Genomic DNA, 27,754 nt, shown 5'->3' with positions numbered 1-27,754 from the left:
CCGCGCCTGCTGTCTCAGCTGAGCATGGGGCAAAGAGCAACAGGGAGCTAGACAGGAGCCAGCAACAAACGATCGGAATATTACAAATAAACAAATACCAAAATGTTACCTTTTAGTCAGAACAAAGAAATCGGCACCTAGTAACTCCAAAACCTTGTTGCCCAAGACATCACTCTTGAATTTCAATGTAAACGGAGGCAAGAGAAAGCAGGGAAGAAGTGTACTGGTTTGTTTTCCGTGCCATGCAGGGCGGAAGTGATGTCGACAGCAGGGCAGAAGAGAAAGTCTGCAGACTGAAGGGCGGAAGTGATACAATGGAGAGAGACGGCTACTGACTGTATTGTAAGTAATCCTCACTGCTGCTTCATTGATCAGCAGCTGAGACTCACTGGTCTAGCTAATACTATATGCAATTTGGAATTGTATATTTTCGGTTTGTGATGTAAGGTTCTTCCAGAATCTTCTAGTATTGATGGATTTGTTAAAAATTTTTGAACTTCCTACAATCTGAGGTCTTGTAAAGAGAGCCATACAAATGTAATATTTTTTATATTCTTGTATTTTATTGCATAATAAACATCCGAAGATTGCTTTCATTATTATATGTTGCAACAGAAATTTAGTTGGAAAAGTGTAATATACTGAGGGCGATTTTCAAGCGATTTTACTCTGGTAACTAAGCTGTTATCTGAGTAAAATCAGCTGCTGAAAATTTTCCTCTGTAGATAGACATATATGTATTGGATGTCTGATTAGCCAAGCTGTACGAATTAACCTTGTTCTTAAACTATATGTATTCAAATACATAATTATGATGAATATTCATTGAGGTTGTCCTGAAAATCAGACCTGTTTGCTGCCCTTCCTGAGAACCCCTAAAAGGGTACCCTTGGTGGCTGCTGATTTCTAAATGAATGTAGTTTTTATCTAAAATATTTGGTTTGTAGTTTTAGTAACATGCTTTTTTATTTTGATGAAGTACATTGCTGCATAGAAAGTAATGTCTGTGTTACTGTACAGTGTTTCTCAAACTGTTCCTGGCAGAGTTAATCTGGTTTTCAGGATATCCACAGTGAATATGCATGTGAGATTTGCATGTTCTGCCTCTACTAATTGTAAATTTCTCTTGTGCATTCCTTGTGGATATCTTGAAAAATGGGCAGGGGTGACCAGCATTTCAAGAACTAAGAGCCAAGAATCCAGAACGCACACTGGCAGAGAGCCTTACCTTTGAGGAGGTGCGGTGGGCAAGAGGAATGAAGAGGTTATTCCCCTTCATTATTCCTAAAGAATCAATTTTCTCTACTTTCCTCACCCTGGTTCCACCCATCTGACTGTCTCCCCACCTCCGGCCCAACAGTCAGTCTTACTCTGTAAACACCCTCTCCACCTGGCCTCATCAGTCTCTCTCTCTCTCAAACCCCCCCCCCCCGGCCTCTCCATCCTGGCCTCTGGCCTCACAAGGCCAACTGCAGCTCCCTTGGGGCGACAGGCATCTCCATCGCTGCCATCCCCTAGGGCTCTGGGAGAAGGGCTGTCACCCAATCCCGCCCCACCAGAACAGCAAGGCTCCACCCCGCCCCCTCCGATGGTTGCCGATCTCCCTGCCATTGAGGCCCGACCTGAGTCTGACTCCCCTCTTCCTGTGACTGTGCTTCTCAATTCCAAAGAGAGGCACAAGAGGGAGAGGGCATGTGCCACGGTGGCCAGAACAGTGGGCGAAGGGGGCAATGGGCAGGAAGGCCAGCATGGGTCACGATCCTCCCTGCTCCATCCCTTGATCCTCCCGCCCCAGCGCTCTCTGAAGAGGCATCGAGGGCCTGATGGCTGCGGCGGATGCCGTGCTACAATCACCCTTGGAGCTCCTGGAAGGGAGCCCCAATTGTGAATAGGGACAGAGCGAGGCGAAGAGATGGACTATAAGACAGGGAGTTAGGGCTGTCTCTCCCACTTGTTCTGCCTCCCCTTTCCCCTCCCCAGCCTCCAGTTGCAGAGGAAGAGAGAGCAGTGCCCCACTGCTTGAGGGTGATGGGACAGTGTGAGCAGCCAATGAGAGGGAGGTGCTATCCACGCCTCTCCCGGCCCCACAGCCGGGGTTTGCCGGCCACTCCCTTCTCTGTGCACAAAGGAGAAAACTTGCTTAGGGAAAAGCTCAGGAGAGGATACCCAGACCATCTCCTCTGAAGAAGAGAAAACAGGTGGGGTATCCAACTCCTCCTTCTCCTTCCCACCCCCATCACCATCAGCTAGCGCTAGGGACTCAGGCCCTGCCCGAGAGGTTCCCAAGGCACCCCTTCCCCTCAGCTCATAGCTGATTGAGAAAATGGCTGACACTGTGGAGGTAGTGGGCGGGGAGAACAGACCCTCAGAGCTTCGGTCTGGTGACATCCCTGCCCCTCCCCTCCCAAGAGGGAGCAATATGGTGGGACACGAAGTGGGGCAGCCACTGCCTCCCCAGGCTGAGGAGGAACTCCTTGCCTTCCCCACACCCGGATAACACCTTTGCTCCTCCCCTCCTAGGGGAGGGTGACCTGATGGGGAAAGAAACGGGGCAACCTCCTCTGGCTGAGGATCCCCCACCCTCCCCATCTTCCGATACCACCCCACCCTGGCAGGATCTTGGTGGGGCTGAGCTTCCCATCCTGGAAGGGGTCCCATCTCCACGGGGTTCCGATTGGGGGGAGGAACAAATTGACCTGCTCCTGTCGTGTGCCCCTCCTACCCTTCCTTCTTCTCACCTCCTCTCTGACCTGGAAGAGAGGGAGAACTCTGACCTCCCATTTTCCCCATGAGAGATGATGGCTATCTGCCCTTCACCCCTTCCTCCTCTCCTCCACTCTTTGTCTGTCCTTCCCCCAACCTCTTCCCTGACCCCAGGTGGCCTGGCATCGCAGATAGCGGGCCAGGGCCCAGCAGGAGGTGAAGGGAGGGAGGGCGCCCCAGAGGAAGGTGTCGGAGAGGCTCTCGATTACGGAGGGCCCTCTCCCAAGGGGGCTGGAGGAGATCTCGGTTGCTGAGGCTGGGGGTCTGGGAACCTAGTGAAGCGGAGGAGGCAGGAGAGAGAGAATGTGCTTGGGGCCGAGGAAAGAGGGCCGCAGGCTGGCACGGAGCCCGCAGGCCTCTTGGCCCCTGCCCTCCCCCAATAAGCAATAAAAATAGTCATGGAGATGACTGTAGTAGAGCACGACCGGTGAGTGGGATGTGAAGCAGGCAGCCTGGAGCTGCCCAAGAGCTGCCCTCCTTCTCCCCAGTGAGGAGAGAACAGGTCACAAGCCATACGCACTCTGGGAGGCCTTGTGATGGGTCTGACTGTGCGCGCACCTGTTTTGTTGCTTGACAGAGAATGGCTTTAACATTCTGCACCCTTAACACCAATGGCTGTGGGACTGGGTTCCGTAGGCACTGGGTGCTCTCTCCACCCTCAAGCACGGTAGGTACTCTGACCTTTTTACAGGAGATCCAATCCTGAGGCCGAAATGGCCTGGTGTCTGGGGTGGGATGGCAAGTTGACCTTCAGTAACAATTCGGGAGTGGCTGGCGGGGTAGCCATCTTGATTTTGAAAAGCCCACCGATTGAGGTGCTGAACATCGAGGCTGTCGTGCCAGGCACGATGCAACACATGAGGTTGCGACTCCAGAGCTGCACCATGAATCGTGCCAAGTGCATGCTCCTAACGACACGACTGAACAGATAGCATTCTGTCACTGGTTGTTAAATCACCTCCGTGACCTGGACCCTGATGAGGAAGTGTTGCTTGGGGGCAATGCACAACACTGGGGAGGGGACCCGACTGTGCTCCCTGAGTATGAGGAGAAGCGGTAAGAGCGGCGAGGGCTTGGGGCCTATGTAAGGTTGTGATCCAGTTCGTGGAGGAGATGGACTGCGGCTCTCTCTTCTACTGGCTGGAGAATTTGAGGGGGGAACAAAAAGCAGATAACATGCCGAGCCGGAGAGAATCCGGGTGAAGGTCCGGGAATTCTATGCGGCTCTGTTCTTGCCAGACTTGACAGAACCGGATGCCTTCGAGTCCCTGTGGGAGGGCCTTCTTGTAGTGAGCGAGGCCAGCCTCATGCGGCTGGTCCTGTCCCTTGGCCTGGGAGACCTCGTGGAGACTCGTTGGCAGATGTCAAGATGCCGGCTGAAGGTTATGGTGAGAGGTGATACTGGATTTAGAGCCTTCCACTTTTTAATTTTCACAATTTCGACCTTAATAACTGCTAAAACTGTCATTCATGTTAATTATCACCAAAAGCAGGCAGTTATTCCGTTTCTTTTAATTGCCAACAGTACTTGCTATAATTTTCAAGTTATTAGAGTACGCACCCCATTTCCCCATTATGCGATTTAATCTCTTTTATAAAATGTTTTAGACATAGAATACTGTAAATAGAGAAAATGGTTACATAATCTATGAAGACAATAGGTAGTATTGTCACTCTTAAAGCAGTGTTACAGAAATTACTGCCTAACGGCAAAAATCACTTGGGAAGCAGGAAAAAAATAAGGGCTAGAAAGCTTTTGAAGAGTGGGGCAATTCAAAAACACAGAGTGGACATGAATTCGAATTTGATTTCAAAGATTAGGAAGTAAGGAAAAAAGAGATTGGCAGTGGGTGCAGGGCAGTGGAGAAGGAGACAAATGTGTTAAAGTAAGAGTGCTAGACTATGGATAGTTAAGAAAATTGGAGTTAAAAACTTAACTGAGAGCAATAGCATATGGAAAGCCAGGGACAGTGAGAATTAGAGATGAGCTGGGAAATTTTGTGGAGTTTAAGGTGAATGGTCAGAAGATCCTGGAAGGCTAAATAGAAAAGAGTTGCAGCAGTGTAAACTTCCCAAAACATAGCAACAATTTGGAGTTTAGCAGATGAAAAGCATATTGTAGACTGTATTAGACAGAGAGAAGATGGAATCTGCAGAGAGACGTGGTTTGAAGGAGAGGAAAGAGATGAAGGTAACCCCAGATTAGAGCCATAATGAGCAAGTAATGGCAAATTAGGGACAATGACAACAGTAAGAAGGCTTGCAAGAGAAGAACAGGACAGCAGATAGACTTTTCCGTATTAAAGCAACAGGGCTAGCAACATTTTTAAGATCTCATTTTATAATTTTATTTCATTCTTTCCGATATGTATTTAAAGTTTTTGAAAGCTTATCCTTGGTAGCAACTCACTCTGTTACAAATCTTTGGAAATCAGGTTGCTTCTGTGTTAATGTTTATCAGAACCTCATTCACGTATCAACACTGATCCTTGCAAAGCACACATACATCGTGAACATCGTTTTATACTCCATTTTATCATTGCTTCCATTCTTTCCTAGATCTAATCTAATTAGCATCTGTCTCTTTGCCACCCTGCTGTCACTTACCATTTTTAATACCTCTGTCCCCTTTTGCTATTTATTTCTTACTTACTCATCACTTATTACTTTAATCAGCTGTTTTACCAGTAAGATCTCTTCTATTTGCTCATCTGTTTGCATAGAGAGAGGAATATCGAGTAAGAAAAGGGAAGTGATTATTCCCTTGTACAGGTCCTTGGTGAGGCCTCACCTGGAGTACTGTGTTCAGTTCTGGAGACCGTATCTACAAAAAGACAAAGACAAGATGGAAGCGGTACAGAGAAGGGCGACCAGGAAGGTGGAGGATCTTCATCGGATGACGTACGAGGAGAGATTGAAGAATCTAAATATGTACACCCTGGAGGAAAGGAGGAGCAGAGGTGATATGATACAGACTTTCAGATACTTGAAAGGTTTTAATGATCCAAAGGCAACGACAAACCTTTACCATAAGAAAAAAATCAGCAGAACCAGGGGTCACGATTTGAAGCTCCAGGGAGGAAGATTCAGAACCAATGTCAGGAAGTATTTCTTCACGGAGAGGGTGGTGGATGCCTGGAATGCCCTTCCGGAGGAAGTGGTGAAGACCAGAACTGTGAAGGACTTCAAAGGGGCGTGGGATAAACACTGTGGATCCATAAAGTCAAGAGGCCGCCAATGAAGTGTGGGTGACTCGCCAGAATGATGGCTACTGCCTGGAGACAATACCTTTATTCAATAAACATACACATGGTTACTGTGACTCCAACATCGCTCTAAGCTTCAACAGCAAGAGGAAATGTGGAAAAAAGGATTTGCACTCACAAAGACGGGAGTAGCTGGCTTGTTACGGCGGTTACTACCCCAAACCAAATAAGCCTGATACTTCACTTTCAATGCATATCCAGCATAGTTCTCTGCTTCAACGGCAGGGGAGAAGAAAAACTGATTTCACACATCCAGCAGAGCTCTCCGCTTCAACGGCAGGGGAGAAGAAAAAAAAGGGTTCGCACTCACAAAGCGGGGAGTAGCTGGCTTGTTACGGCGGTTACTACCCCAAACCAAATGTGCCTGATACTTCACTTTCGATGCATATCCAGCATAGCTCTCTGCTTCAACGGCAGGGGAGAAGAAAAACAACCAATAAGGGCTGTATAACATAGTCTGGGAAAAAACAAATGAGCATGGGTGTAGCTTGCTTATTGCGGCGGTTACTACCCCTACTACCCCTAACTAATCAAGCTAGATATTTCACTTGGATGCAGCTCCATCACTGCTCTCTACATTAATGGTGGGGGAGGAAGGGAAATAGAACCAAGAGCTAAGAGAAATAGATAAGTATGAGAGAAAAAATGTGTGAAGCTTGCTGGGCAGACTGGATGGGCCATTTGGTCTTCTTCTGCCGTCATTTCTATGTTTCTATATGTTTCCTTCCTCACACGTCACCCCTATTGAGTTGTGTTTTTATGTATTTTTTCTGTAGGATGTCTCTAAGATTGTCTTTAAATCTAAGCCTTCCACTTCTTCTCTAGACCCTGTCCTGATTGTCTCCTTCAGGAATCTGTTTCCCTTTCTTCCTTTAGTTTTGGCTCACTTCTTTCTCTTTGGTGGCATATTCCCTGACATATTCAAGACTATCTGTGGTTGTTCTATCTTGTAATTCTTTATCGATTGCTTGTCTTTTCTTTCAAAAGCACTACAGCAAGTGGTGCACAGGCAGTCTCTAGATATCCTTCTGTCTTCTAGTCCCATGAACCCATTACAATCTAGGTTTAGACCATGCCACTTTACAGATACTCTGTTGTTTCACCTCTTTAATCACCACCATTGATCGATTACCTTCTGCCAATCTACTACTCATGTTCTTGGCATGTCCATTGCAATTGCCGTGGTCTAACGCTCCTTTTATTTACTGCTGCTGTTCTTATTTCACACTTTTTTAGCTAGTTTTTCATTGTCCTCCTCAATAACTTTTTCTCAAATCTGTCTCTCATTTGTGTTCCACAATGCCATTTTTTTTTCCATCCATGCATGCTGCCTGTCTGCTCTTATTCTTTCTTTTGGCTGTTCATTTCATTCCTATGCCAATGATTCTCACATTCTCACATTTATCTCTCCTTCTTGAACCTCTCTTCTGTTGTCTCTTTCCAGCTGTCTGATTGTCTCACTGCAATGGGTACACTCCCACTTTCTTATGTTAAACTCCTCCAAGACTGAGGTTCTCCACTTCTGTTTCTATGAAAAGCCTAGGGGCCACTAGTGACCCATCCCTCTCCCTCCACCGATATCTCTTTTTTCTGTGTTAATCTGTGCTGTCATCTTTTTACTATTCATTAAACATTATCTCCTTCATACTATGTTTTTTCCCAGGACTAAAAATGAAATAGCCTTCTTGTTGGCTTGCTTGATACATCTCTCTTCCCGCTTGTCTTCCAACCACACCATCTGTCTTGTGTCACTCTCTTGTTTCTCACTTCCCATCGGCTTTCCATTGAATACTGAATAGTGCGTAAGATGTTAATCTTTACCTTTAAATGTATTCATGGCCTTCCCACTGACTTACTTACTTCTCTCATTATCCCCTGTTGTCTTTCTTGTGCGCTCCTGTCTATTCGCATATATTTCTTTCCATTTTCTGTCATGCTTTGCTTCCAAGCTTTCTCACTTTTTGGTCATCCTTCTGTAATAAGCTTCCATCAGATGTCCAGAATGCTACCTTTTTGTCTTTCATGTCTAAATGTAAAGCCTGTCTTTTTCCATCTGGCCTATCATAATTTTGAAACTAATGCAACCTTTTCTTCCAGCTATTGTATTGCTAATCTCATGCTAAGGAAAATTTTAGATAATAGTGATCACTCTACCACGTAGTTGAGTTTTAAACTTCAACCTAAACTGACCCACATTAAGACTGGGATCTTGGATTTCAGGAAGGCTGACTTTAAGTGGATGCATGAAAGTATTGAGTAGGCCCTACAGGGATTTGGAGAGTGGATGGGAAAGGAGGAAAGTTTGGTCAGCAATAGAAGGGGAGCATTGAGAAGACAACAGATAAGCAGTTGATAAGTAGGCATGAATTAGCCATAATATATGAGTGACATAATCTGATGTCACTGACATGAACCCAGATTTCAGAGTTTAGTAAAGACTTTTCTGTGCACAGGAGTTCCCATAAACACACACACACTGCCTCATGAGCCCTTCAGACTTTCTTTGTCCAAGCTGTTACATGGACATGCGTCTGTCACTCTTAAAAAAATAATTTGTTGGCCTTTCTGTTAGTTTACTATCTTGTTTTGTTTTTTTTTCTTTTCTGCATCTCTCTGCAGCCTCTCAAACAGAACTTTTAAGTTCTTAAAAAAAAAAAGAATTAGATGATTATGGAAAAGTCTAAGGACATGAAGCCCATGGTCAGTAGCTTCAACACCTGCATCTATGGGTGCCAGATTTCCATCTTGGATACACACGCAATCTGCTCTTGTTGCCTGAGTCGAGACCATGATTCTCCATTTGCTACAACTGTGGCTGGATGTCCCCTAGGGTGAAGCAACACTGTGTTTGGAAGTTGGAGGCTCTAAGGAAGGCACCAATGGTTCAGAGTCCAAATCCTCATTACAAGGCTGAGCAGCAGAGCTACTCCTTGTTCAGGAGCAAGGTGTTGGTAAACTCTCAGAACAGGAAATAGAGATGGAAATCTTACCCTTCTCATTCTTGCAAGTGCCGGAAAGCTATCCACTCTGTGGTGCTGGTTCCCGGATCTATCATAGATCGGGGTTGAACATGGAGCAGAAGCCTATTGGTGCCAGATGAGGTGCTGAGAAGAGCTCTTAAATGACATGAGGGACCCCCATTGAAGTTGAAGGAAAGATCAGCACTGTCAACACAGAGCTCTGCTGGAGTGGGCTCCTTCTCAACACCGAGGTGGAGATAGCTTCATTGGCACAAGTTCCATCAACCTTTATGACATGGATGATCCCCAAGGCACTGAGCCATTTATTTTACACATATCCTGGGACCACCAGGGTGCTGTCTATGTTATTGGCATGGCTGTCTGATTGTAGGGTGCATTTTACCCACTCGGTGTGGCATACCAAGGTGCCATTGCTTGTGCAGAGTGCTTTAGTGCATAAGCCCAAGAGTACCGCTGCTGGCTTCATCTATGGACATAGGTACTGTCTGATGTAAGTTGATGCAACTGGTGTGGAGAGCCTCAGAGCCATCTGCTGTCACAGCAGAAGAAACTGCCATGGCACCATTCCTCCTTAGCTTTACTGATAGCCCTTATGAGGATGAGCCAGTTTTGGTTTCTGAAGAGGATGTCTGACCTACAACTCTGGCACAAAGGGTCCCTCAGCCAGTGGAAGTCCAGCTATTGGAGCTAGTGAAGAATTTCTCTGCCTCCTTAAACCCAGAACCTTTCCTGTCCAAGATTTATTTATTTTAAAAGTCTCATTTTTCACATCTCCAACTCAAAAAAGGGTTGCCCTATGTGACTTACACAATTAGCATACATAATAAAAAAAAAACCAAACAAAAGATGTAAAACATTTTCCTGCATAGTGCGGCCGTCCAAAGTCTCACACTGGTGCTTATCTCTCCTAAAGCACTTCCAGTTTTGGGAGTTAGTTTTCATCATGAGGTTTGGATTCTCCTTCTCCTTTTACGAATCAGAAGGGGAAAAAATGGGATTAATTCATTTACAGTTTCTATCAGAGTTTTCCTCTTTGGTCGCCCTCATCCTCATCAGGGTTGTGGCTCAGTGTTCCCCTGGAGTTGGGGTGAGAAGGAAAATTCCATAGGGATTCTTTCAGATCCCCTTGCACTTGCCTTAGCATACTTTTCCTCTGGAGGATTTCTGCTACTCTTTTTTAACTTTATATTTATTGGAATTTCAAGTAACAACACAAAAAAATAACTCTTGATTGGAAAATCAGCATAATATGTCAAAAGATTACAAAGAAAATTAATTATGTGTAAAATACAATAGTTAAGTACTGCCTACAGCCCATCAGAAGAGAGGGAAATTCATACACTAAATCCCCATAAAAAGGAAATAAAGAAAACATCCTATCACATGCCGTTGTAATTTCCTGAGGAGTCTCTCATGGGGGACTTTGTCAAATGTCTTCTGAAAATCCAAATGCACTATATCAACCGGCTCATGTTTATTTACACCTTCAACAAATTCTAAAAGATTGGTAAGACAAGACTTCCCCATGCTAAAACCATGTTGACTGTTTCCCATTAAGCTATGCCTATCTATCTGGCCAGTGATTTTGTTTTTAAAAATGGCTTCAACCATTTTGCCGGGCATGGAGATCAGGCTCACCAGTCTTTAGTTTCCAGGTTTAACCCGGGAGCTCTTTTTAAAAATTGGTGTCACATTGGTCCCCACCTAATTTCCGGGAATAGTGACTGTTTTAAATAAGTTACAGATTACTGGTATCAGGTTAGCAATTTCATGTTTTAATTCTTTTTAGAACTCAGGAGTAGATGCAATCCGGTCCCAGTGATTTGTTATTCTCTAGTATATCAGTCTGATCTATTACATCCTCCATTATCGCAGATATTTTTTTTTAGTTGCTCAGAATCTCTACCATTAAAGAATGTTTCTGGTGTGGATATGTTCCCAACATCTTCTTCCATAAAGACCGAGGCAAAGAATTAATTCAGTTTTTCTGCTATTTCCATGTCCTCCCTGATTACCCCCTTTGCCCCTCAGTCATCTAGCAGCCCAGCTACCTCTTTCACAGATGTTTTGCTTTGAAAGTAATTGAAAAAGTTATTATTATTATTAACCATACTGGCAAGTTTTTTTTTTTCTCAATATTTCTCTTTACTGTGTTACATCTGATTTGGCGGTGCTTATGCTCTTGCCTGTTTTCACCATTTGGGTCTGCTTTCTATTTTTTGAACCCTTTTAGTTTTAACTGCCTCTTTTATCTCACCATAAAAATATGCTGGCAGTCGTTTGATCTGCAAGGAATATATTTTATCAGGGCTTCCATTATGGTATTTTATATAATGTCCATGCCTCATATAAACTTTTAACCCTTGCAACTGCTTCTTTTAGTTTTTTCTATCTAATTTCCTCATTCTATCATATTTGATTGCAGTATGATCACTATTAGCAATTCCACCACAGTAACTTCTTGTACCAGGTCGTGTGTTCCACTGAAGACTGGATCTAAAGTAGCTACTCCTTATGTCAGTTCTAGGACCAACTGCTCCATGAAACGGTCATTTATGGCATCTAGAAACTTAACCTTTCTAGCATGTCTTGATGAGTTACTGAACAAATGAATAGTAGGGTAACTGAAAACAAGCAAGGACTTTTCAGCTTGGAGAAGAGACAGCTGAGGATATGATAGAGGTGTTTAAAATCATGAGAGGTCTAGAACGGGTTAATGTGAATCAGTTGTTTACTCTTTCGGATAATAGAAAGACTAGGGGGCACTTCTTGAAATTAGCATGTGGCACGTTTAAAACTAATTGGAGAAAGTTCTTCTTCACTCAACGCACAATTAAACTCTGGAATTTGTTGCCAGAGAATGTGGTTAGTGCAGTTAGTGTAGCTGTGTTTAAAAAAAGGATTGGATAAGTTCTTGGAGGAGAAGTCCATTACCTGCTATTAAATAAGTTGACTTAGAAAATAGCCACTGCTATTACTAGCAACAGTAGCGTGGAATAAACTTAGTTTTTGGGTACTTGCCAGGTTCTTATGGCCTGGATTGGCCACTGTTGGAAACAGGATGCTGGGCTTGAAGGACCCTTGGTCTGACCCAGTATGGCATGTTCTTATGTCCCTCAGCATTATTGTGTTGCAAATTACATTAGCTTTTTACATTTCAGCTAGCCATTTCACAGTCTGTTTCTTCATTTTGGCCATGTGGCCAGTAACAAACATTCACTGCTATACTCTTACTCGTCACACATGGAATTTCTATTCAGGTCATGTACCTGGTTCACACTGCAAAATATAGTGCATACAAGAAATTCCAATATTATTTGCATTGTATTGGTTTGTAGAGCACAAATCTGAACTCAGTTTATAACAATTGCAGTAGAGAAGTTTTTGTGCAAATAGCCAGTCAAAAATTTGAGGTAACATTGCCCACCAGCCATCCAGCTAGCTAGATTCCTAATGATCAGAATGTCCACTATAATGGGCATCCCTCGCTCCTAGGTGCATGGCCCTGGAGGCACTTCCTGGTGTGAGAGGATGAAAGTAAAAGCTTGCTGGTTTCCAAAAACTCCCTGATCTCCAAAAACACCCGACACTGTAATGTTTCGGCAAAATATATTGCCTGCATCAGGGCTCGCTATGTCTGTGCCCTGAGGAGTCCTTCCCGAATGCAATTATCAAGAAGCCCCTGATGCAGGCAATATATTTTACTGAAACTTCTCAATGTTGGGCATTTTTGGAAACCAGCAAGCTTTTACTTTCATTATCTGAACCCATTGGAACTTAAATATGTGAATTATTGATGAGATTATTGAAGAACTTTTGTTAAAGAGAGAAGATAAGTACAAAAAAATCTTTTATACAAACGTTTTTATTTGCATGTGTATAAAAATAGAATAAAAGCAGTTACACGCTGGTAGTATATACACTGACAAGCACATTTTAAAAGGAGCACGTGTGCGCCCATAAACACACATATTGGGCACGCGAGCAAAAATATGCTTGATTTAATATTGTGCATACCAGTACACGTGTATGATTTAAATTATCCCTACCTCGCGTATATGTGGAGCTTTTGCACGCTACTTACAAGGGATCATGGGGTAGTGGAGAGAGAGATTTTGACACTCTATATATCTCCCACTGTAAGAGGGACACTTTCAACTCAGGGTTTTGGGAGGCGGTGTTATAAGAGTCTACAGACCCTTGCACACTAGGCAGACCAATGTAACACTGCCCCCCCCCAAAAAAAAAACAACAACAAAAAACCCCAACCTGAGTTGAAAGTGCCCCTCTAACAGTGGGAGATATATTCAGTGTCAGGATGTGTCTCTCTCTCTCCCCCCCCCTCGGTGTTCAGGATCCTTCTGGCCCAAAATCTCTAGACTTGACCCTCATCAGGACCAGTAATAAAGTTATGCAGGTAACATGGCGTGCGTTGCCATATTCAGCCTAGGAAAATTTGGGGGTTATGAACATAAGACTTGGCCCCAGTCCAGAATGCCCTTTCCATGTCCCTTTTCTGCCTTCTTATTCTTGAAGCGCGTACAGGTATGTACGCGCGTACTTCCCGGCTTCTTAAAATTCATGTTGCTCATGCGCGGCCCACAAACTTGTGATTAGGGATGTTTTTGTGCAAGCAACGCTTTTAAAATCTGAGTGTTTGAGGAGGTGGCAGTGAAGGGGCTGGTAAATGATTATAAAAATGAATCAGCCAAAGTGGCATTTTTATCACTATATGATACCAGCTCTATAAATATTTAGAATAAAAATACAGTTTTTGAAGGTATATGAGCAATAATTTGAGCGGTTCCTTTTTGTCTGTTGCATGTTTACTTTGGAACAGTGCTTGACTTCTATGGGTCTAATTATTAGGAATTGTCCAATTCAGATTAGAAAAGATAACGTGCTTCATAGTATACTAATGAATGGAGCAACTTTAAAAAGTTGAGTAGAGTTGTCATATTTTATTAGAGATTAATTTTTTGTTTAAAGTTTAATTGGATACTGGAAGATTCAGAAAGACATTGAAGGTTTCTGAAAATAGTGGCAATACGAGAAAAATATGCTATATATTTATTTAGCAGCTTTATATATCACCTCCCCAGCCTTCAGAAGGTCGCTGAAAGCAGTATACACCATAACAAAATGAAAGACAATAAACAGTACATTTTAAATAAAACCACATGATCTGAAGTAGATACAGACTACGCCTTTGCTTAACTGCAGTAACTATGATTCATCGTCAACAAAAAAACATCTTATGGCGTGCCTTCAGATTCCCAGAAAAAGAAACATTTTACAGTATTTTCTGAATGACAGATATGAGGGTTCCAATCAAAGATCGTTTTGTTCCACAGTGAAGGACCAGTTACTGAAAAGGACTGAGCCTTTCAGTGAACTTTACAAATCTCCTTAAATGCTGAAACTTGCGAAAGAGTGGATCATAGACAACATGAAGGAATGTACCAGTCTAGTTGCTCTCTTTAATAAGCTGGGCCATTGTTTTGCATTGTCTGAAAAATCAGAGACAAAATCATAACTGAACATGTAACTTAACTGATAACCAGTGTAAAGACAAAAGCAGTGGAATAGCAGACATATGCTTGGACAGCCAAAGTTTAACCTGGTCACCAAATTTAAACTATCTGTAGCCTATGCATGAGCCTCAAAGAAAGGCCTAAATTTAGGCTGGTATAATAGTTAAGATGTGAGATCACTTGCTTCTGCACCACCATTTTAAACAGATGTAAATCCAAAAACAGGCAAAATTTCCTGGCAGTCTATAACTTGGCAAAAATCAGATGGTCCACTGGAAGATATGATTTTCCATAGGAAAATTATGGTAATTATCTATAAACTCTTATATGCAGATAGTACTTGTAATTTACATGATAAACTAAAGTTATACCAATCAATTTGACTATTACGATCTTTGGGTATGCATTTGCTTGCTGTTCTATTGTTACATGATTATAAACTTCAAATCACTCGCGCTTGAGTGTTCTTTTATGATGGACCTACCCTATGGAATGCTCTTCCAATTGATTTGTCTGGAGAAAAGAATCTACAAATTTTTAGAAAGACGGTCAAGGCCTTGTATGAGGCACGTAAATAATATGTTAGACCTGAAAGTCTATCGTTATTTAATTTTATCTACGGGCTGTTCTATTGTTTTATGACTTTGAAGAATATCGATTTTATATTGTAAATTTGTTTTATTTATGTGCACAACTGTCAGGCTTATTTTTAGATAATGATGAAAGGGGGTGGTACCCAGTCAAGGTGTTTTATGGCATTGGCCTTTTTAAATTGCGATCATTAATTGGAATTTTATGATCTCGAAACCAACCCAGGAAAATAAGAACTAAGGGCCAGATTTTAAAAACCCTACGCGCATAAATGGCCTTACGTGCGCCAGACCTATTTTCAAAGGCCCGTCCATGCGCATAAAGCACCGGGACGCGTGTATCATTTTCCAGATCACACCGGGACGCGTGGATCATTTTCCAGATCACAAAATTCTGATCAAAGACCATGATGCAAGAACAGGACTGTGATGTCAAATGTCCAGACTGGGATCATAATAACCCCCCTCCCCAAAACACTCCATCTCTGTTTTTTTGTTTTTTTTTTAAGATATGAAATCATGGTACATTCAACTAGTTTGATATGTTATAGCTTAGATTACTGTGATTTTTGCATGTATGGCTGTGATTTTGCAAGTCTTTTTAACATAATACATGCAATTTTCTATTGCTAATGCACAGTTGTGATAATTCATTTCTGAAATCTTATAATTGCATTTGGTTGTATAGTTGGTGTGCTAACTAATGGTACTATAAAATCTTGGAAGATTAAAAGTATATGTATTTCTAATGCTAGTCATTTAGCTTGTCATTTCTAAATTAATAGCTCTTTAGGGATGCATCCATCCACATTGATATCTAAAATATGCACCAGAGCTGTCAATATTACTATACTTCAGACATGAAAGTGAAAATGAATCTGTGAAGCTTCAAAACAAATTGTAAGGAAGAAATATGTAGAAATCCACATTATTAAATTTCCTCTCTATAAGCATGTAGCATTCGTGTGGTGTGTAAGTGATGGTGCTTTGTAATTGTAGGGGTATAATTCTGTATGGTATCCGCGACATAAAAGAAATTTAGCAGAGGTTTGCAGGAGCTCCTTAGAAGAGACTGCCTTGTTGTTAGCAACACAGAGAGCAGTATTCCAAAGGTTTGTCTGGGTTACTTTTCAAGTTATCTGGACAAAATTCAAGATCTGAATATTCCCCTTTGCCCGACTTCACCCCCCTCTCCTCAAAGCCTTCCCTCTTGCTGGCAGGCTAAATTTTATTTGATTAACCGATTATCTGCACAAAATTTAGCCAGATAAAAAGAGCAGTAATGCTGAAGTTGTACTTACATTTAAGCCAGCGAATACTAATAATCAGCCCTAAATTACTCTATTTAGCTGGGTAAGTTTGGTTGGAAAGATACCTGGCCTAAAGTTAACTGGATGATTTTATCTGCGTAACTTTAACCAGGTATATTCACCAGAATACTTATCTGGTTATGTTCAGCTGAATACCTAGGGAAAGTTATTCAGGCAGCTTTACCTGCTCATTGGCTTGCTGAATATCTCTAAGTGTTTGTCTGGGGATTACTCTTTTATCTGCTCTTCATACATATCTAAAACTGTTTCTCATGAAGGTATTTTTGTCATTTCTGGATTTAACATGATTGCATTATAGATTGACTGTTAATGTTTAGAAGTACAGAATTTGCCCAGTTTTTCACTGTGACTTCTCTGAGTAAAATGATCTTCTCAATCATATCTTAATCATTTCTAATCTAAGATTTATTTCATTTTTGCAGTGTCATAAAAAGGAAAAAAACCCCACATGTATTTAAGCCTTTAAGGACTAGTACAATGAGAATTTGTGTTGCTTTTGTATTTCCTACTATGAAGGAAAATAAAATGGGTCCAGTATTTAAGGGAAGATCTGAACTGGAATCTGTTTGCTTTTCAAAGTTGTAGCATTATGTATTTTGATAAACGGTATAGATTGCAAATTCTGGTGAAGAATGTTATGCATCTTCTGTGGAAATAAAAGATGAACAATTTAAGAGAAAAAGCAGTGATAAAAATCTTAACAACATATTTTCTTTTCTAGTTATTCATTGTATATACAGTGCTGAGAAAAGGTTTGCAAATCCCAAGTATAATAATGAGAATTGCAAGTTCTTACTGTGGTACTCTTGTTTAATTAAAATCAGTGTTTTCTTATGCAATAAAATGGATAGAAATTAAATAATTCTGTGTTTCTTGAGAAACTAATGTACAGAATAGGAACAACGAGATTAATTCAGAATCTGTCTGTACAAAATAGTAAGTGAACTGCTAGTTTCCTAAGCACAATTGACAAATTAGGATCAGGGGCTTAAATAATTGGGTAACAAGGAAACCACCCTGCAGAGCAGATCTGCACAACTGAATTTGGGCATCCTATCCTTTAAAGGTCCAAAAGATTATGAGTTTGGTCTTCACCATAAAAGTTAGTGAAAACTAGTCATGCCACAATCAAAAGAAATTTCAGAGGACTGACAAAAAGAATAATTGATCATCTGTCTGGACAGGATTGTAAAATAATTTCTAAACATTTGAGCCTGCATCCATCCACTGTCAGACAGATGATCTGCAAATGGAAAATGTTGAAGACTTCCGTGACTCTACCCAGGAACAGTCATCCTGCTAAGATCACCCCAAGAACCAACTGGGAAATCATCCATAAAGTCACAAAGAACACTAGACTAATATCTAAATTTCTACAGATTCCTCTCATTGCAGCTGATGTGAGACTTCATGTGTCAATCATCTAGAAAATTTATTTATTTAAAATTATTTGTATACCGCCTATACAATGGATATTAGGTCTAAGCTGTTCACATAATAGAAACTTACATAATTATAAAGTTAAAAAGACAAGCAGAGTCACATAATTAGAAGTAAAATATAGTCGGTTAAAACTGAGAAAGTAAAAACATACATAAGAAATTGCCATGCTGGGTCAGACCAAGGGTCCATCAAGCCCAGGATCCTGTTTCCAACAGAGGCCAAACCAGGCCACAAGAACCTGGCAATTACCCAAAAACTAAGAAGATCCCATGTTACTGATGCAATTAATAGCAGTGGCTATTCCCTAAGTAAACTTGATTAATAGTCGTTAATGGACTTCTCCTCCAAGAACTTATCCAAGTGACATAAAAGAGTAAGATTAATAGGAGATCAAAGATTTGAATTACTAAAAGCAAGGGTACATAAGTGGGTTTTGAGGGCTTTTTTAAAGGCATTAATGGAGTAAATGAGATGGATGTTGTGTGGAAGTGAGTTCCATAATATGGGGCCTGAAACTGAAAAGGCTCGATTACAAGTAATATCTAGTCTTGCTGCTCTAACTGTAGGAATTTCAAGTAAACATCTATTAGCCAAATGTAGTTGACGAGGAGGTTGGTAGATTCTAAGAAATGAACATAGCCATATGGAGGAAGGGTTGTAATTAAGGTTGTGTATTATGATAAGAACTTTATATTGAATACGGTATTGAATGGGTAACCAATGAAGAGATTGCAAGATTGGAGTAATGTGAGCTTTACGTGAAGCTTTACATGAGCTTTACGTGAAGTTTTGTTGAGTAGATGTGCTGCGGAATTTTGAACTACTTGAAGAGGTCGGATGGAGGAATTTGGAAGACCAAGATATAGAGAGTGCAGTAATCCAGTGACATCAAGATAAGAGATTATAAGACTAGCCAGAGGTAGGGGAAATATAGTAGTGGTTTCAGCTTTTTAAGTAAATGAATTTTGTAGAATGATTTTTTTTTTACTTACAATACTGGAAATATTAGAATTCAGGGATAATTTGGAATCGATCAATATTCTGAGATTACGCGCACAGTTGGTTATAGGTATAATGTGATTTTCGAATGTAAGTTGGAGAGGTGGGTTATGGGAGATTTGAGGAATTGTAGATAAAGGTACAAACTCTGTTTTTGAGGCATTTAACTTAAGACGATTATGGGATAACCAGGTTTTTATGGTTTGTAAATGTAGGTGAATCCGTGATAAAGTGTTTTGCCAGGAGTTAGAAAATGGAACAATAAACTGAATGTTGTCTGCATATCTTTTGAAATTGACATCTAAGCTCATTAGAAGATGACACAGAGGAAGAAGGTATATGTTAAATAGAATAGTGGATAGAGCAGAGCCCTGAGGGACACCCCAGTTAGTGTGATAACTAACTGGGGTGTCCCTCAGGGCTCTGCTCTATCCACTATTCGGCAGATAACTTTTAGAGGATGGTTAGAAAAGATTTAAACCATTGATGAATTGTTCCTGAAATACCAATGTGTATAATTGTTGATAGAAGAACGTTGTGATTCAACGATTTAAGAGAGCGGATATATCAAGAAATACAATAATATAGTCGATATTAGAGACGAAGAATAGAATCAAAAGAAGGAAGAAGAAGAGATTCAGTACTGTGTCCTTTTCTAAATCCATGTTGATTGTGGTGAAACAGGTTATTTTCATCAATGTATTCAGTCAATTGATGAAGAACGATGGATTAATAATTTTTGCTAGCGAAGGTAGTGAAGCTATTGGGTGGTAGTTAGGATAGAAGGGTCTAGTTTTTTCTTTTTTGGGATAGGGAGACAGACCTTTGCTTTAATGAGGATGGAAATATGCCAGATGTAAGTGAGGAATTAACTAACTTTGGGGGTCATTTTCTATCCCTATCGCACGCGAAAAGGGACTTTTCGCATGCTAAAAGTCCCTTTTCGCGTGTGATAGCTAGATCGGAGTGGAGTTGAGGCGGTGTTGGGTCCGGAAGAGGAGAGGTTGGGGTGGCGTCGGGGCAGACGCGGCGGAAACTTTGCTGGCGGCGATAAGGTAAGATCCGTTATCGCCGCCAGTAGTGCACCCAATAGCACCACCTTTCACGGTGGCACTATTGGGTGCGAAAGCCGGCAGCGATAACACCGGGGTGGTGCGATCGCTGCCGGCTTTTGCAGGCTTGCCCCCACTTTGCCCCTCCACCCCCCGTCACTGCGGGATTCACAAACCAGTGCGATATTAGAAAATCCAGGCCTTTGTTAGAAAAAGTGAAATGTGATCTTTTACTTCCTTTAATAAATGGCCAGAGCAGGGGTTAAAGGGACTATTAGGAGGTTTAGATTCTGAGATAATGTGAGTGTGTCTGGGTCAACGAGTTTGAAATCCAGTAAAGTTACAGATCGGTGACGGAAGGGTAAGTTGGGGGTTCACTAATTGATTAAGCAAGACTAACCCAGGTAAGAGAAAGAGTGTTATCCTTAGCGGGACCCATACTATGGAACTCCATGCCCTTGGAATTAAGACTACAACGAGAAAACAAAACATTCAGAAAAAATCTAAAAACTTGGCTATTTAAACAAGTCTTTCAAAAAGAGAAAGGAGAATAGATTCCAGTGAATTGCAAGGTTCAAACCAGGGAAGTGCGAGATACAAAACACCCACACAAACTAAGGGTGTACGTTTTTTAATTGAATTCATCACCAAAGGATAAGTTAAATCTAGAGAATGAGTCCCAGACTCAAAACTGCTATATAATTGACCTGGACACAATAGTCATCACACTCATTTAACAACTAGCATTGATTAAAAACTATGTTACCGAACCTAATGGCACCTGTGTAAACTGTTAGATTTTAATAAAATTACTTTTGTGCCTTACTGTAAACCGTTGTGACGGTATCCACCTTAATGACGGTATAGAAAAGATTTAAATAAATAAATAAATAAGTTCTGAAGAAATATTGGCAATCTTATTTTTAAAGTGATTGGCTAATGTTGCATCCGTCGGTCTCAGACGGCTTCGACCCTTGGCCTCACCTTTTTCTCTGCTCTCCCCGGTAGCCGTGGGAAGATGACTACCGCCACATCTGCAAGCCGCATTCTCCGGTGTTCCCAGAACAGCTATTGCAATGCCTCACGCCATGTTTCTCCTAAGGGCCTCCTAGGGTGCGCGGGCGCACGCCACCCATGTCTTTATCCATGTCATGGCGGGAACCTCGGGGGCATTCCCCTCGAGTGACGTCACGCCATCTGGGTATTTAGCCTACGCTTGTTTGCTAGCTCATTGAGTTAGCAAGGATTGGACTTGTCCGGTCTAAGCTACTCTGCCGCTTCCATGCTGCTGCTGGAAGTTCTCTCTGCCCTTCGGGGTATCCTCTAACCTGGGTACCTGCTCCTCGGGGGCCCTTTGCTTTCTTTCAGGTGCCTTACTGGGATCAGGTACTCACTGCTCGAGGGCCTGCTTTCCCTGCCTCGGTGCCTGTTACCTTCTACTTCTGCCTGGTGGAATCGTAAACCTTACAGCTACCATCTAGTGAGTAATCTATTTCTCAGTCTGTCTCATCTACAGCTCTGCTGTGCTGGGAAACCTACACCTGGATATCCCTATATCATCTTGGTGAGACGGGTCCCATCTGCCGAGGGTCCCTGGACTGCTACCTCTGAATCACCTCAATACTGCCACCTCTGGTGGTACACATCAGCTGTTCAATAAAAGACAAAACTCTGTGTTTGTGCGACTGAGCGTAGCCCAGTACTGTGGCTCCCCGCGGGGCTCCTCCCCATGGGCGTGGTCATCTGCCACAGTACCAAAGAATCCACTCAAACACCTCAAACCATAACAGCTAAATTATTACAAAATTCATTGTTTCTATGGTCATAGGAGTTGTGGTATGTCAAGGTGAGGGATTTAACAATATTAAACAAAGTGGGGTGGATTTTAAAAACCCTGCTCGCCAGTGCGCCTATGTTCCATAGGCCTACCGGCGCGCGCAGAGCCCCGGGACTCGCGTAAGTCCCGGGGTTTTTCGAGGGGGGCGTGTTGGATTGGCGCGGCGTTTTGGGGGCGGGCCCGGGGGCGTGGTTTCGGCCCGGGGCGGTCCGGGGGCGTGGCCGCACCCTCCGGAACTGCCCCCAGGTTGCGTCTAGGCGCGCTAGCGGCCCGCTGGCACGTGGGGATTTACTTCTCCCTCCGGGAGGCATAAATCCCCCGACAAAGGTAGGGGGGGTCTAGATAGGGCTGGGGGGTGGGTTAGATAGAGGAAGGGAGGGGAAGGTGAGGGGAGGGCGAAAGCGAGTTCCCTCCGAGGCCGCTCCGATTTCGGAGCAGCCTTGAAGGGAACGGCGGCAGGCTGCACGGCTCGACGCGCGCCGGCTACATGAAATCGGCAGCCTTGCGCGCGCCGATCCAGGATTTTAGCGGATACGCGCGGCTATGCGCGTATCTACTAAAATCCAGCGTACTTTTGTTTGCGCCTGATGCGCCAACAAAAGTACGCGAAGGCGCGCTTTTTGAAAATCTACCCCAGTATGAGAATGGCCATTAGCAGATTGAATTTGATGAGTATAAAACAATTTTTTGGCAAGGTTGATTTCTTTTTTTATATTTGTGTAGATATGAGTAGTAGGCCTCTTTGCGAGGGGAAATAGGATTTTTGCGCCAATGGCGTTCTAACTGTCATAGTTTTTGGCACATTTGATGAAGAGAATCGGTGTACCAGACTGTTTTTGATCTGTTTGAAATAGAGTGAGGCATTTTTGGAGCTATAGTATCTAAAGTATTATCTATAGTTGAGTTCCATTGATAAACTAAATTATCTAGATTAGATGAATGGCAATGGTGGTCATGGTTGGATAGTTAGGAAGAAACATTTGCTCTCTAAAAAGAACAGGTCACCAAAGAGCATCCAGATGATTCACGAGACTTCAGGAATAATGTTCTCTGGACAGATGAGTCAAACATTGAACATTTTGGTCATAATAACAAATGTTTTATTGGTGAAAAACCAAACCTTGCCTTCCAAAGTAAGAACCTTATCCGTTGTCTTAAGCATAGTGGCGGATATATCATGGGGTGAAACTTTGTTGTACTAGGGCCTGGGCAGCTTGCCATCATTAATTGAACCATGAATTCTGCTTTGTCATAAAATTCTAGTGGAGAATGTCAGACAATCTATCGGTGAGCTGAAGGTAGGTCATGCAACAAGACAACAACCATAAACATTCAATTAATTCTACTACAGAATGGCTGAAGAAGAAAAACATTTGTGCTTTAGATGGGCCAAGTGAAAGTCCTTATCTAAACCCTCTTGACCTCTTGAAATGTTGTGGCACAACTTGAAGCAAGCTGTTAATGCAAGGAAGTCCTCCGATGTCACAAAGTTGAAATAATTCAGCATGGAAAAATGGAGCATGTCATTGCAATTTAATTTGTACCCTAGTATAGCACTATCCCATTGGTTATCCCTTTTCCTCCATGTCTCTGAGAATCCAATTAAGTCTATGTCATCACTCTCTGCTATACACTCTAATTCTCCCATTTTCTTAGACTTCTGGCATTAGCATGCAAACATTTCAAAGTGTGTTTTTTTGTTTGTATTTGCATTCTGCTTTTCAGTTGACAGGGATAAATTGGAATCTTTTAGTTCAGTTGAGTTTTTAATTATAGGCACTTGGACTACTTTTCTTATTATTGGAACCTCTCTGTTGGGATGCCCTAACTCTAATGCTTCAATAGTATCCTTTGAAGATACCTCCTTCCGAACCATGAGCTGTTGAGCAACTGTCGGCTTTTCCCCTTTGATTTAGTTTAAAAGCTACTCTATCTCCTTTTTAAAGGTTAGCGCCAGCAGCCTAGTTCCACTCTGTTTTAGGTGGAGACCATCCCTTCGGAAAAGACTCCCCCGTCCACAAAATGTTCCCCAGTTCCTTACAAAACTGAATCCCTCTTCCTTGAACCATCATCTGCTCACTGTGTTGTGGTAATCAGAAAAGCAAACAGAATTTTAGGAATTATTAAGAAGAGCATGGCAAATAAAGCAATGGATGTCATAATGCCTCTGTACTGCTCCATGGAGAGACCACATCTTGAATAGTGTGTGCAATTCTGGTCATTGCATCTAAAAAAAGATATAGTTGCACTGGAGAAAGTGCAGAGAAGGGCGACCAAAATGATAAGTGGCATGGAACAGCTGCTCTATGAGGTAAGGCTAAGGAAGTTAGAGCTGTTTAGTTTGGAGAAGAGACGACTGAGGGGGGGGATATGATAGAAGTTTACAAAATCATGAAAGGACTTGAAAAAGTTAATGTTAATCGATTATTTACTCTCTCAGATATTAGAAGAACTAGGGAGCACGCCATGAAGTTAGAAAGTAGCTCATTTAAAACCGAAGAAAATTCTTTTTCACTCAGCGCATAGTTAAGCTCTGGAATTCATTGCCAAAAGATGTGGTTATTGCAGTTAATGTAGCTCGGTTTAAAAAAGGTTTGGATAAATTCTGCCAAGTATTTGTGACCTGGATTGGCCACTATTGGAAACAGCATACTGGGCTTGATAGACCTTTGATCTGACCCAATATAGCAAATCTTATGTTCAGGGACGGCCTGGTTTGATGCCCTCAAAATTGTTAAAGGGAATGGATTTGGAGTCTCTCACTTGGATGATAGTAATTTCAGACATGAGTATAGTGGGCTGGGGAGCTCATTGTGCGATCAACATGCACAACCAGGCTAGAACCAGAGCTATCAGTCTAGCCCTGGCACAGTTCCTTCTGTTAATGAAGTTAGTCCAGGTGCTATCAGACAATACTAAAACAGTAGAATATCTGAATAAGTGAGGGTGCATTCAAAATCCCATAGTGGCACAGGAGGTAAATCAGTTGTTCCGGGGCAGAGCAGAATTTGCTTCTCCTCTCTACAACTCACATTTATTAATTCTTTATTTACAATATTTATAGTCCGTCATCTTACCAGACAAGCTATTTATGGTGGAACCAGTCAGAAGCTGAGTGTGTTCAGGCTGACTTTCTCAGCAGGAACAAATTGGACCTCAGAGCTTAATTGGGAGAATTTCCAGTTAATAAGAGTCCAGTGGGAAGTCGCATTCATGGATCTGATGGTAACCTACAGGAATTCCAAGGCCAACAGATTTTTCAGTTTTTGGAAGGAATGGGCTTCAGCAGAATAGATGCCTTGAACCTGCTTTGGCCGAGGAATAAACTTCTTTACTTCTTCCCACTCTGGTGCCTCATAGGCAGGTCACTGAAAATTATAGAAGACTTCTTCTCTATGGTGATTCTGGTGGATCCAGATTGACCAAAATGACCCTGCTACGTGGACTTGGTCAGGTTACTGACCCTGCCCCCTCTTTCTCCACCTGAGGGTTGTGGACTATCATGGTTGTGCTCATGAAAATGGAGGATCTGGCCCCATTTTGACTTATGGCCTGGTTTTCAACTATGCTAAAAGCTTGTAAGACTTTAACCTCTTTGGTGTATGTGCAAGTGTGGCATCCTTTTGGGAGATTCTGTGAAGAACTGTCGGTGTCCTCCTGGAGGGTTAACATTCCCACTATTTTGGCCTTTCTTCAGTAAGGCATGGATAAAGCTCTTGCATGTAATTTTCTGAAGTTTCAGGTTGCAGCTATTTCATTCTATAGAAGTTAGATTAGGAGGGTGTCCAGAGAGGTGCATCAAGATGTAGCTCCCCTTCTCTGAGTCTAAGCATTTCAGGCCCTTGGTTCCTCAATGGGACCTTAATTTGGTCCTTAAAGCTCTGATGAATACTCCCTTTGAAAACAGTGAAACACATTTTTCTAAAGTATATCTCATTAAAAAAAAATTTTTTTTTGATAGCTATCTGTTCTGCCAGATGTATTTCAGAGTTGAGGGTTTTCTCTGCTATGCCAGTTACCTTTTGTTTAGTTCCATCTTTTTTTTTTTTTTACCAAAGATAAAGTCACCTTTGTATTTGAATCAGACTATTTTTCTTCCAGCCTTCTGAGGGAGTGACGGTAAGAACAGCAGCCTCCATCTCTTAAATGTCCATCGTATGCTTTTAGATTATCTCAAGGTTGATCAATGCCTTTTGGAAAACAGACAGATTATTTGTGCTGTTTGCTGGCCTTTGTAAAGGTGAAATAGCTTCTTAGGCTATCCTGGTCAGATAAATTAGGAAGGTAATTGCTTCAACATACTTGCTAAAGGGTTGACAGGCACCAGAGGTGCTTTGTGCTCTTTCCATGAGGGCCCATATGTCATCATTGGCAGAATCCTTTGTAGTCTACTCAGAGGATATCTGTAAGGGAGCTACTTGGTTATCCTTGCATTCATTTGTTAAACATTACAGATTGGATGTGCAAGCAAATACAGTCCAGTTTTTGATTCCCACCTGGACTAGTTTGGCTTGGATACCTTCCTCTTGTCTGGACTGGTCTAGCAGGATTATAAGGAAGGAGAAGTTTAATCTTACTTTGTAATTTTGTTTCCTTGAGTCCTGCTAGACCAATCCAGGACCCTCCTAGGAACTCAGTGGCTGCCAACTGTAATTTTGAGTTTCCCTCCCAAGCCAGGCTTCCTTAAGGAGACATAATGATTATATGCTTCTCCTCAAGGACGGAACTGACTTCACTCTGTGTCATCTGCCCTGTTGTCTCCTCTTCATTCCCTTCTCACTCTACCCCTCCTTAAGAGTTGCTGTTAGCGGTTCTCCTACCCTTCCTTCATTTTCATCTTAGAGGTAAAGACATGGCTTTTAACAAAGGCCTAGCAGGATCCAACATGATTCTTTTTATAACCTGTTTAAAGAGCTTTTCTGTTTCAGTCCTGACTTTATGACTGTGTTATCCATTCACGCTTTTATTGAATACAGCTGCCTCTAGTATTTTATTTTCCTTGATCTTATTATCTTTTATTTTATTCTATTAATCATGTATTTTTTATTCTCCATTTTATTTGTTATTATTATACTCTGTTATCTTTACTATTTATTGTAAAACTCTGTAAACCATTAGATTGGTTCCCGAATGATGATATATAAAAGTTATTAAATAAATAAATAAATATTATTTGAGTGGGAGTTTCACTGCACTACTTTGACAGATTATTGGTAAATGCCTAGTCAGTACCCCCCTTATGATCTGTAATGATGTCATGGAAAAGATGTATCCATTGTCTCCAACAGATAGAAGGTGGAGTAAACCCACTTATCTAGAAAGTCTTGTAGGACACAAGGAAAGGAAATTAACAGGTAAGATTACATTTCTCCATAGTGCAACTATAGCTGGTGAGTGCTCAGAGGATTAAATCTTCAATTTACCTTTCCTCTCAGCCATTATTGGATCCAAGGTTGGTCCAAAAAGTTTAAATTTAAGTCCAGCTGTGACCTCAGGCAAAGCAATCCTACTTCTCAGATGCCGTCTTGTTTCCTAATGATGACAACATATTTTATCATCTAAGAACATAAGAACATGCCATACTGGGTCAGACCAAGGGTCCATCAATCCCAGCATCCTGTTTCCAACAGTGGCCAATCCAGGCCATAAGAAGCTGGCAAGTACCCAAAAACTAAGTCTATTTCATGTTACCGTTGCTAGTAATAGCAGTGGCTATTTTCTAACTTAATTAATAGCAGGCAATGGACTTCTCCTCCAAGAACTTATCCAATTCTTTTTTAAACACAGCTATACTAACTGAACTAACCACGTCCTCTGGCAACAAATTCCAGAGTTTAATTGTGCGTTGAGTGAAGAAGAACTTTCTCCGATTAGTTTTAAATGTGCCACATGCTATCTTCATGGAGTGCCCCCTAGTCTTTCTATTATCTGAAAGACTAAATAACCGATTCACATCTA

General features: G+C 41.9%; 1 protein-coding gene across 4 annotated transcripts in view; it reads left to right on the top strand.

Moving 5' to 3' along the window:
• Positions 1-240: 240 nt before the first annotated feature.
• The window catches only part of GTDC1 (glycosyltransferase like domain containing 1), a 710,677-nt gene continuing 683,163 nt past the window's right edge, over positions 241-27,754 (top strand). For all 4 annotated transcript variants that reach the window (XM_029605412.1, XM_029605413.1, XM_029605414.1 and 1 more), the window contains exon 1: positions 241-342. The gene's annotated coding sequence lies outside the window, so the exon portion shown is untranslated. The remainder of the gene's footprint in view (positions 343-27,754) is intronic.

This window comes from Rhinatrema bivittatum, chromosome 6 (assembly GCF_901001135.1).
Source record: "Rhinatrema bivittatum chromosome 6, aRhiBiv1.1, whole genome shotgun sequence".
Classification (NCBI taxonomy): domain Eukaryota; kingdom Metazoa; phylum Chordata; class Amphibia; order Gymnophiona; family Rhinatrematidae; genus Rhinatrema; species Rhinatrema bivittatum.
The sequence above is the reverse complement of the archived record's forward strand: the minus strand, read 5'-3'. Positions and strand labels throughout refer to the sequence as shown.